Source organism: Hoplias malabaricus, chromosome 1, assembly GCF_029633855.1.
Source record: "Hoplias malabaricus isolate fHopMal1 chromosome 1, fHopMal1.hap1, whole genome shotgun sequence".
Lineage (NCBI taxonomy): Eukaryota > Metazoa > Chordata > Actinopteri > Characiformes > Erythrinidae > Hoplias > Hoplias malabaricus.
Window position 1 is genome coordinate 42658716 of NC_089800.1, and position 12506 is coordinate 42671221.

General features: G+C 40.6%; 1 protein-coding gene across 2 annotated transcripts in view; it reads left to right on the forward strand.

Moving 5' to 3' along the window:
* The window catches only part of grik4 (glutamate receptor, ionotropic, kainate 4), a 472752-nt gene that overhangs the window by 300096 nt on the left and 160150 nt on the right, over nucleotides 1-12506 (forward strand). The window lies entirely within an intron of this gene.

Genomic DNA, 12506 nt, shown 5'->3' on the forward strand with positions numbered 1-12506 from the left:
CTTTCACAGAAAGTCTGGAGTCAAGGCTGTGTGTATGAAAAAACAGAGCTTAAAAATATAAAATATGTAACTGCCATAGGATTTGAAACAGATCTATACTGAACTCCTCTGCAATTCAAGTTTATTTTTGTAGCACTATGGTCACTTTCATGCAGTTAGTGCTCACTTCCACCTTATGTAACTGTAACACCCAAAATAAGTCTGTTTTACACACTTATGTAGCAGGAAAAGAGCAAAATCATTATCCATTTTTATGCTGTGGAGGTCTCTCTACCGTCCAAACCCCTCCAGATGCTGTTTGTTCATCCATGTCAGAGTGAGCAATGGAGGGAGAGAGCTCCTGAATTTACAGAGCCAGGGCTGTGTACTAACTCTGGACTTTTTCCAGCGCGCAAACAGACAGAGAACTAAAACAAAGTTGAGAAAACATTCTCTGAATCTTATAAAGTATTGGACTAAAGTCATGAACATAGCCATACAGCAGAGCAGGATTCATGCTGGGTGGGGTAAAGCATCATAGCTTTCATAGGAAACATAAGTGGAGGAGCTTCCTGTGGTGTGAGGGAGTGTTAGCTGCCACATGTTTATGAACAAAACAAGCTATTTGTCCATGTTGTAGGGAACAGACAAACCTACTGCTTTCCTTTTGTCCGAATGCAGCTGCAGCTTTATAGTGGCTTTATTCAGCTTTATTCAAATTAGCCACACATGTGGCTACAGTAACCTCAGCAGAAATGCCAGGGCACCAACATAGTAACCACTGAACAAATTGAGTTCATTCTTCGATTGGACCATTCCTAGCTTTCCTATTGGTCAGTCAATTTGACAGGAATCTGGGTCATTTGTAATCGTAATCGTAAAAACTATTTCACACATACAGGAGCGGAACTTTGTGGATTTAATTATTCACACAAAATCTTTTCAACCCTTTACTGACTCCATGGTTACCTTTTCATCAGATAATTAATGTGTAAAAAAATGAATATACAATTAATATTCTGGCCAATATTTATTATAAAATTCAACTTTAATTTATTTATTTACAAGTCATTTTCTTCTTCAAAAAAAAAAAAGCCACACATTTTTAGTCTAGATAAACTTTAGTGCATTTCTCTAATTCTCATTATGCTAACAGCTAAGGGGCGTTTTTGGCCTCATAGACCTCGGTACCAACAACGCAGTGTGCCAAATTAAAACCATTGACTATAGTGCAAGCAGGGAATAAGAATGAGGGAACAAGAGCAACGCAATCTCAGGGTAATGTAGGCTACAATGTGTCACACGTGGGAAACAAGTTAGCAGGAACCGGAATATCCTTAGCATGGGATTTAAATTCAAAACAAGCCTCACAAACAGTGGAAAACAGAGTGTGAACCTGACATATTCAGGTACCGTCAGCTGCATGTTTCCTTTACCCCTGCTGGAGTGTTCTGGAATGCATGTATTGCCAAGGCTCTCCAACCAAGCCGTGGGAACCCAGCGCACTGCTGTTAGCTCATCTCCACAAGGTTTTATAATTGCTCGATAAGCTGAATCAGATAAGTTAGAGCAAAGGAAACAGGAGAATAAGCCGGATGTTTTGCTCCGGTACTGGGAATGGAAATCAGTGATGTATAGACTGATATAGAGCTTCAGTGTGTGGTTGGGTTTTGTTTATTTCTGGCTTTTTGACAAAGACTGACAGATATTCAAGTTTACAGAAACACAATAATCATTTTAGAATGAATGTGATTGCATAAACAGAGGCCAAGGAATAAGGAAATGCTAAAACTAAGAAACACACTACAGCTGTGTATACAGCTACATAGAAGTTTTTTATGGATTCGCTTTGTGCCTTTCACCTGATGTTTTTTTTTCACGTTATCATCTTTGGCTGAAAAAATGTGTTTTTAATTGTAGTGTCAGTAACAGTCTTATCTTCTATGTTAATATATTTACACTCTAGGTTTGTCGTCTTGCGTTTACAACCTAAATTAAAGTGTTAGCCCATTTTCGTTTCATAAATTCTTTATTTCTTCACTGAAATTTGGCTGCAGCTTAAAGCTTCCTACTAGCACTCACAAGGCTTTATAGAGACTTACTGCATGTCAGAATGTCCTTCCTCCTCCCCATTAACTCACCATTGGCCCTTCCCCACAAAACTTTACTGTTGTTACTGTACATACCATTAGGTAGCTTCTCCTGGCATTCATCAAAGCCAGGGTCATCCATTAGACAGTAGATAGTAAAGCAGGATTATTACTCCAGAGGCTGATTTCAGTGTCCAGTCTTAACATGCTTTAGACCAGATATTGTAGAGTCCAGACCTTGCAAACTGCTAATTCACCTGGCTAGCCAGGTATGACGCCATACGGGGCAGCCATTGTACACCAAAGTCTGACAGACAGTGACCTTAAAAGAAGTCTGAACCCAGGCACTCATGACCTCAGGGCTGTGTGCCAGCAGCACCGCCCATTTTGTTACACCAGGGCCAGGGCAGATCAGGCAGGGCAAAACTGATTTGTGAGATGGCGTCCTATGACAGTGCCAAGTCTCTGAGCTCTTCAGTATACTGCCTGTGTTTGCTAATGGAGATTGCACTGGTATGTGCTCACCCAAAAAACCTTTCATTTTTCTCCTCATCTTTCACACAATGGCTTATTGGAGCTAGAAAGACTCATTTGTAGAGGAGCCCCAGTGATGTGTCATGGTACTTTCCGAATGATCATATAGAACCCCATTGTGGTTAAAGAAGCCCCTCTGATGTATGCTGTTCTGCTACATTCTCACTGTGTACAAAGACATTTCCAAAACTGCCCAAGGCACAAAGCGCTCTGCTGTAGCTCCATACCATCCCCCCCCCCCCACACAATCCCCCACTGTGAAAAAACTACCTTCAAATACACACCGACACATGAGGATTATTCTGTTGGATGGTATCTGACTTTATGTTCCACTGTTATATAAATGGCCTTGTTATGAAGATGTCATGTCTTACTTCAACACTCTGTATTGATTACATTATCCCTTGTAATTCATGTTGTGGTAATGAAGGATGGTTTCAGCATGTTCCTGCTCTCTCGATCACTGTCCTTCAGGCTCTGGTCATGTTTACTGTCCCTCTCGTTCACCATCAAACCAACCCCTGCTGCTGACAGCAATCACTCTGCTGACAACAAAAAGGCTATACTGCATCACCAAGTTTGGGATTCCTCGACATATTAATAATTTAGCAAAATATCTAATTCTATGGTAACATCAGCAAGTTATTAAATGAAAAATGTCTTGGCAGTGTGTCTGCTTTGAGATAGGGTCACAAGAATTTAAATGCATTCCACTCCAATGGCGCTTTTCCACTGCATGGTACCTACTCGACTCAACTTGGCTCTATACGGTTCTTTGTTTTTCCATTAGGCGAATCTGACCCGCGGTAATAGGAACCAGGTTCTTTTTTAGTTCCTACTCTCTCCTGGTGCCAAGCGAGCCGAGTAGGGGCTAAACCGTGACAAGTAAGCACTGCAGAGTGCTTTCAAAGGTACATTCACACTTTTTGTACCTTTAGTGACTGATAGTGTACTTCTACTGCACCTTTTTTGAGCGTGTACTATGTTGAAAATACCACAGAGTAAAGAAATAAATCAATCTCAAAAACAGTGACTACTGTTAGACACCTTTTTACACAGTTGAAAATGATGGTTATGAAGTTTTGAGCGGTGATTCCTAACTGTTGAATGGTAGCATACATAAAAAATGAGGTCTTTAATAGTGAAAGAAAGGACAGGTGACAGATTGAAATCTCTTCTTATTAGGTAGTCATTTGAGCACTCTCAGTGGTTGATTAAAGTCCAGTCCTCTCTCGTCGGTCTCTCTGAAGAGAGGAGCTGCAATTACCAGCACCCCAGCAAAGTCACACTGACCCCTCAGCAGCGGCTAACTTCCCCCCCACTAATCAGCTTAGGGCTTTGAAGTGGAGGGAACGCCAATTCCCACCGAGATTTCACAGAGGTGAGGTGAGTTAGCACTAACCTTCTCCTCACTCTAATAAAGACACTCCAGAGGAGGACTGTGGGGAGCCACTGGGAACGCTCAGCGCCAGAAAGACGTCCTCTTTCTCAACCACTGCGCCTCAGACTCAAAATATTATTAGCTGCATGGGAAAAAATGTTCTGGACTGTGAAACCAGTGATTGGCACATCCAGGCCTGTAGATCTCCACCACAAGGTCTTCACCTGATACTTATCTGTCTGATGTGAAAAAAGAGAAGCACTGCCATTCTTTCTTTCTAATTGCTGTGTGGTGTCCTCCAAGGAAAAAATAAAGGTAGGAAAGATTGTTTTTAGACTGATGCTATAGAAGAAAACCTTGAGGTTCCCAAAATAACTTTACAATACAGTCCTACTTAGACATATAGACACCCCAGCAAATGACTGTACATGTTTTGTTTATCTTCTAAGGGTAGAATAGACTGTATAAACAGTAACTACACATTAAAATGTGCAGAATCTGTCCTAGAGACTGTGTATTTTAAGCATGTTGGTAGGACTGGTTCAGCAGGCTGTGGTGCTGTTGTTCTGTTTATTCGCTGTGAACAGAACTCCTGAGTGTAGCAACTGTCTAAGGTTTTTCCCTGTCTTCAAAAGCCTGCAAGCTTCAGGCATCCATGGTCAGGAGTCATAGAGAGCACAGTTACCCTCACTCTGTCTGGGTGTGTTGGACGGCTCTCCGTCTACAATCACCCAGCAACATTTCTAGTTAATTGGAAGTAGATCAATCAGTGTTCTCCTCTAAGTACATTCACCTGCCCTGTGATGTTTTACTATCAGTTCAAAAAGAAGTGGTGACTGGCTTCAAGGGTTTGCATATTATTTACTCTGAAATAGGTATTAAATATCATACCCAGCTCTCTCTCTCTCTCTCTCTCTCTCTCTCTCTCTCTCTCTTTCACACACACACATGCAGACAGAGTCGCTGTTTTCTCTCTTTTGTTTTCTTTGAACCAGGACCTGTGCTGTAGCTTTAATTTTCCCCATTAAAGATTCTGTGTCCAGTGATAAATCACTCCGTTTTTTTTTTCTCAGTAAATTAAGAGATTCTAATTCAAAAAGCATCAAAGATATTATAATAAAGTAAAAAGAACTGTTTGTCAGTTCAGTTTGTCATGAATATCACAATATGCATGTAACTCCCTCCCAAAAATAAAATGCACTAGCAATTCAACTTTAATTCTATGATTATAATTTGTAGTTAATAGACATTACTAATATAAATATAATTACATTGTGTTTATCGTAAACTAATTATTTATATTACATTTAAATATCCATTATTTCTTATAGTCTTAAGAAGTTATAATGCAAGTAATCACGATTGATATTGTGCACTTAGATTGTTTAATCATGACATAAATACAGTAGGGTGCAGAAGTGTTAAAATAATTATATATATTTAAACTAATGCCTTCTCAGTAAGTGTGGTGCTTGTATAAAGTTATATATAATCACAGTAAATACAAAAAAATAATAATATAAAACAGATAATGGATGGATGGATAATATAAAACATTCATTCATTATCTGTAAGCCCTTATCCAGTTCAGGGTCGCGGTGGGTCCAGAGCCTACCTGGAATCATTGGGCGGGAATACACCCTGGAGGGGGCGCCAGTCCTTCACAGGGCAACACAGACACACACACATTCACACGGACACTTTTGAGTCGCCAATCCACCTACCAACGTTTTGGACTGTGGGAAGAAACCGGAGCACCCAGAGGAAACCCACGCAGACAGGGGGAGAACACACCAACTCCTCACAGACAGTCACCCGGAGCGGGAATCAAACCCACAATCTCCAGGCCCCTGGAGCTGTGTGACTGCGACACTACCTGCTGCACCACAGTGCTGCCTAATATAAAACAAATAAGAAATATATGATAACTTTTTTTCTATAATGTAGTAGGTGAGAGTGAGTTTGAAGAACAATGTTTTGTTCAGATTCTCTTTGATTGCATGAATTTGTTAAATCAACAGCACACATTATTTAAAATCATTATTTATTAACCGCTAAAACTAGGTATTGGATGATAACCTCAAATAATACGGACTCCACGAGGAGAGATTTGGAAAAAGTTAAACAATACTTACTGCTCAGATAAATAGCTTTTTAAATCTCATAATCTCTGGTGCTTAAAACTTAAAAAGTACTGTGTATCTATGTAACATCCATAACATTTATATAACATACATAACATATAGCTATACAGACACAACTGAGCATACATCTCAGTTATAATGTAATCATTTTATAGAAAATATTTTCTAATCAGTAATTCACTCCAAGCTAGAGGATCAGTGTTTCGGAATATCACAATCCATACATAGAACACGAGTAAGTTTAGTTAGACCACAGCACAGCATTCTGAAAGAGTATTGATGTTACTGTACAAACCTTAGATGGCAAATATATTAAATCTGCTGTTTATTTTTGTTTTTCTGTGTTGATTCAGTGTCCAATACGTCCGTGAAAACATTGCGAACAAGGTTTAAAATGTAACAATGTTGACATATGTAGAAATTTTATTTTACAAAATTAAAGTTTAAAAAGCCTAACCCTGGGTCTGAACTGAGCTGAAAAGCCAGAACTGAACTCTGGTCGTATTTGGGGCTAACTTTTTTACTCACATTCGGAGTTTTCCCATTAAATCCTCGGGTAAAATTTTAACCACGTTTTAGGGCCACGCTCGCACCATTACTCAAACGCTTCTCATCTTATGCTGGGAGTAACAGCTCCCAACGTTTCAGCGGAAACGCTGTTTTATCTGCAGAGAGGCTGGGGGAACACAGATAGCACATTGTTTTTGCATCTTACTTTAAAAAGGCGCCGTTCCTTCCCAGTGGAATTCTTCTTGGAAATAAAGCACATTTTCCAAGCAGTGCCGGGCAAATCGTCTAACATGTATCATGGCAAAACTTCCCGCAAACTGCGGCGACTCCCCAGACAGCTCTGTAATAACTTTACACTCCACACAATTAGAATGGCAGGACTGGATTAGTGTAGACACTTCTCTGCTGAACTCTATTTGTGGAGTGAGCTTAGATGTAGTGCTATAACTCAGGCTGTGTTCACATTACCAGCCTAAGGCCTGGGTGTACTCTCAGCAGAGTGAAACGTAAAGACTGAGCTGCACACTGTCTTCGTCTGACTTCAGACGTCATGCTGCATAAACTCATAACATTTAAGTACAATTAAATCTATTATATACAGCTATTTTTACTTAAAACCACAAATGGAACGAATTTGTAAACACTCAAAAGTGAACATGGTTCTGCTTGTTTACAGAATACGAGCTTTGCCAGCCTTTGCCCACGCACTGCTGTTTCCCTTTGTTTACACTGCTGTAGGTTTCAGTTATGAATTTCACACATGTTAGGTGGGATTAACAGGTCACATATAAATATGTTCTTAATGACCCGCCTGGTTAAAATAAAGATTAAATAAAATAAAAGGCCTGGCCCCCATTAGATGGACACTACTCAGGTGTGCTGATTTTCAGCCTATGACCGCAATACACCAGTACCAGTATCTCAAGTTATAGCACAAACCTCAAGTGTATTCTTGTGATTATACCACAGTTCTGTGATCAATTATTGTTAGGTTTTTAGATAAAGTGGACAAATATATATATATATATATATATATATATATATATATATATATATATATATATATATATATGCGTGTGTGTGTGTGTTTTCATTTCATTCTATCATAGCATTCTTAGAATCTCTCTGAGCCCATCCATGTTTTCATCAGGTTTGATGGGCTACATCACTTCACAGAGCTGCTGTCTGTTGTAAACAGGACAGCACCATAGTGAGAGTCGTGGTTTTCCACTGTTTACAGCAGGGTCAGATCTTCGTGAATCTGCCTCAAATCACCCTGACCACAGCCCTGAAATAGATTCAGTTTATGCTTTTTCAAATCAGAAAGTGGATAACTGGTCCAGTGACCAGTACATTTTATTCTGTGTTCTTGTTCATGAGCTTTAGCTTGATGCCCAACAACATCATAACGGTTCTTGCTGAAAATCCTGTGATTCTTTGTATTCAGCTGATTACAGACCTTTCAGCTTCCAGAAGCCGTTTGTTAGTGGACATGCAGTGAACAATTCAAAATTAGGGGTGAGAGAATAGAATGCGAGCATTGATGGAAAAATCAGTTGATGGAAAAATCAGTTGGAAAATCAGTTGATGGAAAAAACCTTTAATGTGCAATATTGGTACTACTAGAATGTCTCTCAGCCAATCACATTGCTGGTCCAGGACTGTGGTGTACTGCTCCTTTACTAGCTGCAATAATCTAGAGCTGCCTAATGATTCCAAAATACATAGCAATGCAAAGGCTAGCTTTGGTGTGATGTGAAATTTATTCATTCATTCATTCATTCATTCATTTACTTATTTATTTATTCATTCATTCTTTATCTGTAAGGGCTTCATGCATATAGCACAAAACTAATATACATCCTGAAGGTCCATTACAAAACTCCAACAGCACTGCTTTGTCTGATCCATTCATACCAGCACAACAGACCACTACCTTGTCAATGTTACTGCAGCGCTGAAAACGATCCACCATATAAATCATACCTGCTCTGTGGGGATCATATGGAGTCATGACCATTAAAGAACAGTTAAAGAGTTAAAAAGGTGGCAACCCAAGTATGCAGAGCAACAGCTGGATTGCTGTTTGAAATTGTAGAACTACAGATTGCTCCTGTGATCAGTGCAGCTGAGAGAATAGACAGTGAGTGTGGAAACAACGAGATGTTTATAATGTTATGGTTGATAAGTGCATATGACTGTGTTTAAAATTAAGATCTGCTAAAATAAAGATCTTAGCTTCTAAATGTGGTACCAAACTGTGCGTAATTACTGGTGCAGGTACTGGCCTTTTGCTTGGAAATGGAGGTGGTGGTCAGTGTGTGACTGAAGGAGGTCAGATCATCATCATGGGTGGAGGAGGCAGGTATTAAATGACACAGGATACGCTGTTTGCAGAACACCTTTCCCCTTTCAGTACTGTGCAGTGGACAGCGCCTGGTGGCTCCCACTGCGCTCTCTCTCTCTCTCTCTCTCTCTCTCTCTCTCTCTGCACTGGGCCCATTAATCACCCAGGCTGGTGACAGCCTAATAGAGCGTGGCCCACTCATGAATATTTCTCCTCTCTGGCCTATGGTGGCTGAGCTGAAATGCAGCTATTCTTCTGGCAGCCTCAGAGCCACAGCGGCAATCATACAGGCACATGTTCAGCTCCTGGGAAACGCACCAGGCTAGAGTCCTAAAATTAAAGGTGCCATGCCTCTTTTCTACTTGCCTAGAACCTCAGATAACACTTCCTGTGAATCTTGACTCCCTAAGTTTTAATAATTGCATTTATGAGTTGCTGACTGGCGCACATAATACACTTTAATACTGGGCCTAAGCACGGAAAGGGAGGCGCTTGTCATTTATGGAAAATTTTGGCTCAGTCTCAAAGAGTGTCCTAGTCATTACATACTGCATTTCACAGATTATTAAATCTATCACACTCAGCAGTGCACTGAATGTTAGACAAAGGGACATGAAAGCTAAGATTGAATATAATGATTTATTTTTGTGCAACAACTGTTATTTTATGACCTACACTGTGCACTACATAGTGTGGAAGAAGATATTTTCAGCCTTTGACAAAAACAGCAGAGAGTGTTGCAGCTAGGGCTTGATATGTCTTGTTAGTAAGACACTGGAGTATGTTAATATTTTGTAAACCAGCCTGCCAAACTCTGGTATTTACTGTGTATAGTATGCAGTTGGCACACAGTCATATAATCATCTTTTATAAAGTGTTTTCCATGCAGATTTAACAACTAATTTGCAACAATACTGGATTAAGCTGTGGATTGAATAATTACTGTTGTAACAGTATTAACAGTGTCTTGTTAATAAGTCATTGTTTGTATTTGTGGGCATTAGTTCTATGTTTGGGTTTTTCATTGTATGTTTGAGCCAAGAACTATTTCCAAGCCTTTAAGTTTAGTGGCTTGCTGGACGAGTGCCGTAACAGTGGGCTGGAATCAGCTATGGCCTTAGTAGTGGACACTCATTAGCATGGGACATTAGCTCTGGGGAGGTCAGGCAGCAGAAGGCCCAGGGGATCACTCTACGTAAATTACCCAAACAAGCTTCTAGAGGGTCAGCAGGTGAGTAGCACTTTTATGTTTGTGCACTTGAACTCCTGGAGACCCTGCTTTTAATTGCAGGGAACTGTGCTTTGGTTTGCTGCTATGACTATCTCTCTCTCACACACACACACACAGGGAGAAACAGAGAGAGAGAGAGAGTACACAGTGTGAATGTTTCCCACTGCTGTGGTAAAGCAAGAGTGATCCTTTGGTGAACAATTATGGAAGGTGTTTGCTCAACACTTTCCTTGGTTCTTTGAAATGCCACAACTGATGTGTAATTACAGTTGATCAAGTAAAATACTTCAAAACCCTGGCCCCTTGAGAGCAGAGAGCGCAGAAATGAGTAGAAACAGCTGCTGAACAGCCTTCTCTCTGTGAACTGTCTCATCTGCAGATACTGACTGCAGCGCATACTGTAATTCATACTGAGCCCAGAACTCGTACTGGACAGTGGTGATTTATATTCTCCAAATTCTAAACAATTTACACTTGTTGAAACTAGCTCGTATTATCAAAAGGAATGTCACTCCATTTTAAGGACAGCATTCATTCATTCATTCATTGTCTGTAACCGCTTATCCTATTCAGGGTCATGGTGTGTCCAGAGCCTACCCGGAATCACCTGGCGTAAGGCTTTATCGACAACATGATATTTTAGACGTTTTGACTATCCTCGACCTGTTAGATTTCAGTAGAGGTTTGACTTAACATGATAATAAATCATAATGAAATATACGTGTCTACATAATTTGTTAGTGTCAGGATAATCTTAAGTTCTGAGTTACATCAAGTAACAATAACACACTCACCTCCAAACACTCAACCCCTCCACTCAACTTCTCCAAACTATCAGCCCTGACTATCAATCCAAACTCAGTCCCTCTAAAATCTCAACTTCTCCACATAATCAACCCCTCCAAACACTCAACTTCTTCACTCAAACCCTCCAAACACTTAGCCCCTCTAAAAAATCAACTCCTGCACATAATCAACCAACCCCTCCAACCAACTTAGCCACTCAAACCCTCCAAAAACCCAGCCCCTCTAAAAACTCAACTCCTCCAAATAATCAACCCTTCCAAACACTCAATTTCTCCACTTAAACCATTCAAACACTCAGCCCATCTAAAAGCTCAAATCCTCTACATAATCATCCAACCCCTCCACCCAACCTCTCCACTCAAACCCTCCAAAAACCCAGCCCCTCTAAAAATCAACTCCTCTACATAATCAACCAACCCCTCCACCCAACTTAGCCACTCAAACCCTCCAAAAACCCAGCCCCTTTAAAAAATAAACTCCTCCAAATAATCAACCCTTCCAAACACTCAACTTCTCTACTCAAACCCTCCAGACACCCAGCCCCTCTAAAAACTCAACTTCTCTACATAATCAACCCACCCCTCCACCCAACTTCTCCACTCAAACCCTCCAAAAACCCAGCCCCTCTAAAAATCAACTCCTCTACATAATCATCCAACCCCTCCACCCAACCTCTCCACTCAAACCCTCCAGACACCCAGTCCCTTTAAAAACTCAACTCCTCTACATAATCAACCCACCCCTCCACCCAACCTCTCCACTCAAAACCTCCAAAAAGCCAGCCCCTCTAAAACTCAACTCCTCCAAATAATCAACCCCTCCAAACACTCAACTTCTCCACTCAAACCCTCCAGACACCCAGCCCCTCTAAAAACTCAACTCCTCCATATAATCAACCCCTCCAAACACTCAATTTCTCTACTCAAATCCTCCAAACACTCAACCCTTCCAAGCACCCAACTCCTTCATTCACCCAGCTCCTCCACTGAAACACTCCAAATATTCAGCCCCTCTAAAAACACCAAACACCAAATACTCAACCCCTCCACAGACTCAACCCATCCAATCACTTAACTCCTCTAACCACTCAACCCATTAAAGCACTTGACCCCTCCACACACTCAACCCATCCAAACACTAAACTCTTACATAAATTCCACACTTCCATGCGCTCAACTCATCCAATCACTCAGCTCCTCCACTCAAACACTCTGAAAGCCAAACTCCACCAAACACGCAATTACTCCAATCACTCAACCCCAAAACATCTTCCAACCTCTAGTTCAAACATTTTCCAAAAGTGTAGATCAAAGTGTTCCAAAGTGTTAGAGCAACAAAATGAAGCCACACTCTCTATTGCCCACTTCAAAGGAGGCGTCTACACACTTTTGCCCATCTATAGTGTAATGAATGCTTAATATGAATCAGTGCTTACTGCTTAACCTCAGCTACTTTTCCAACTGAGCAATGCTCTCATAACCAC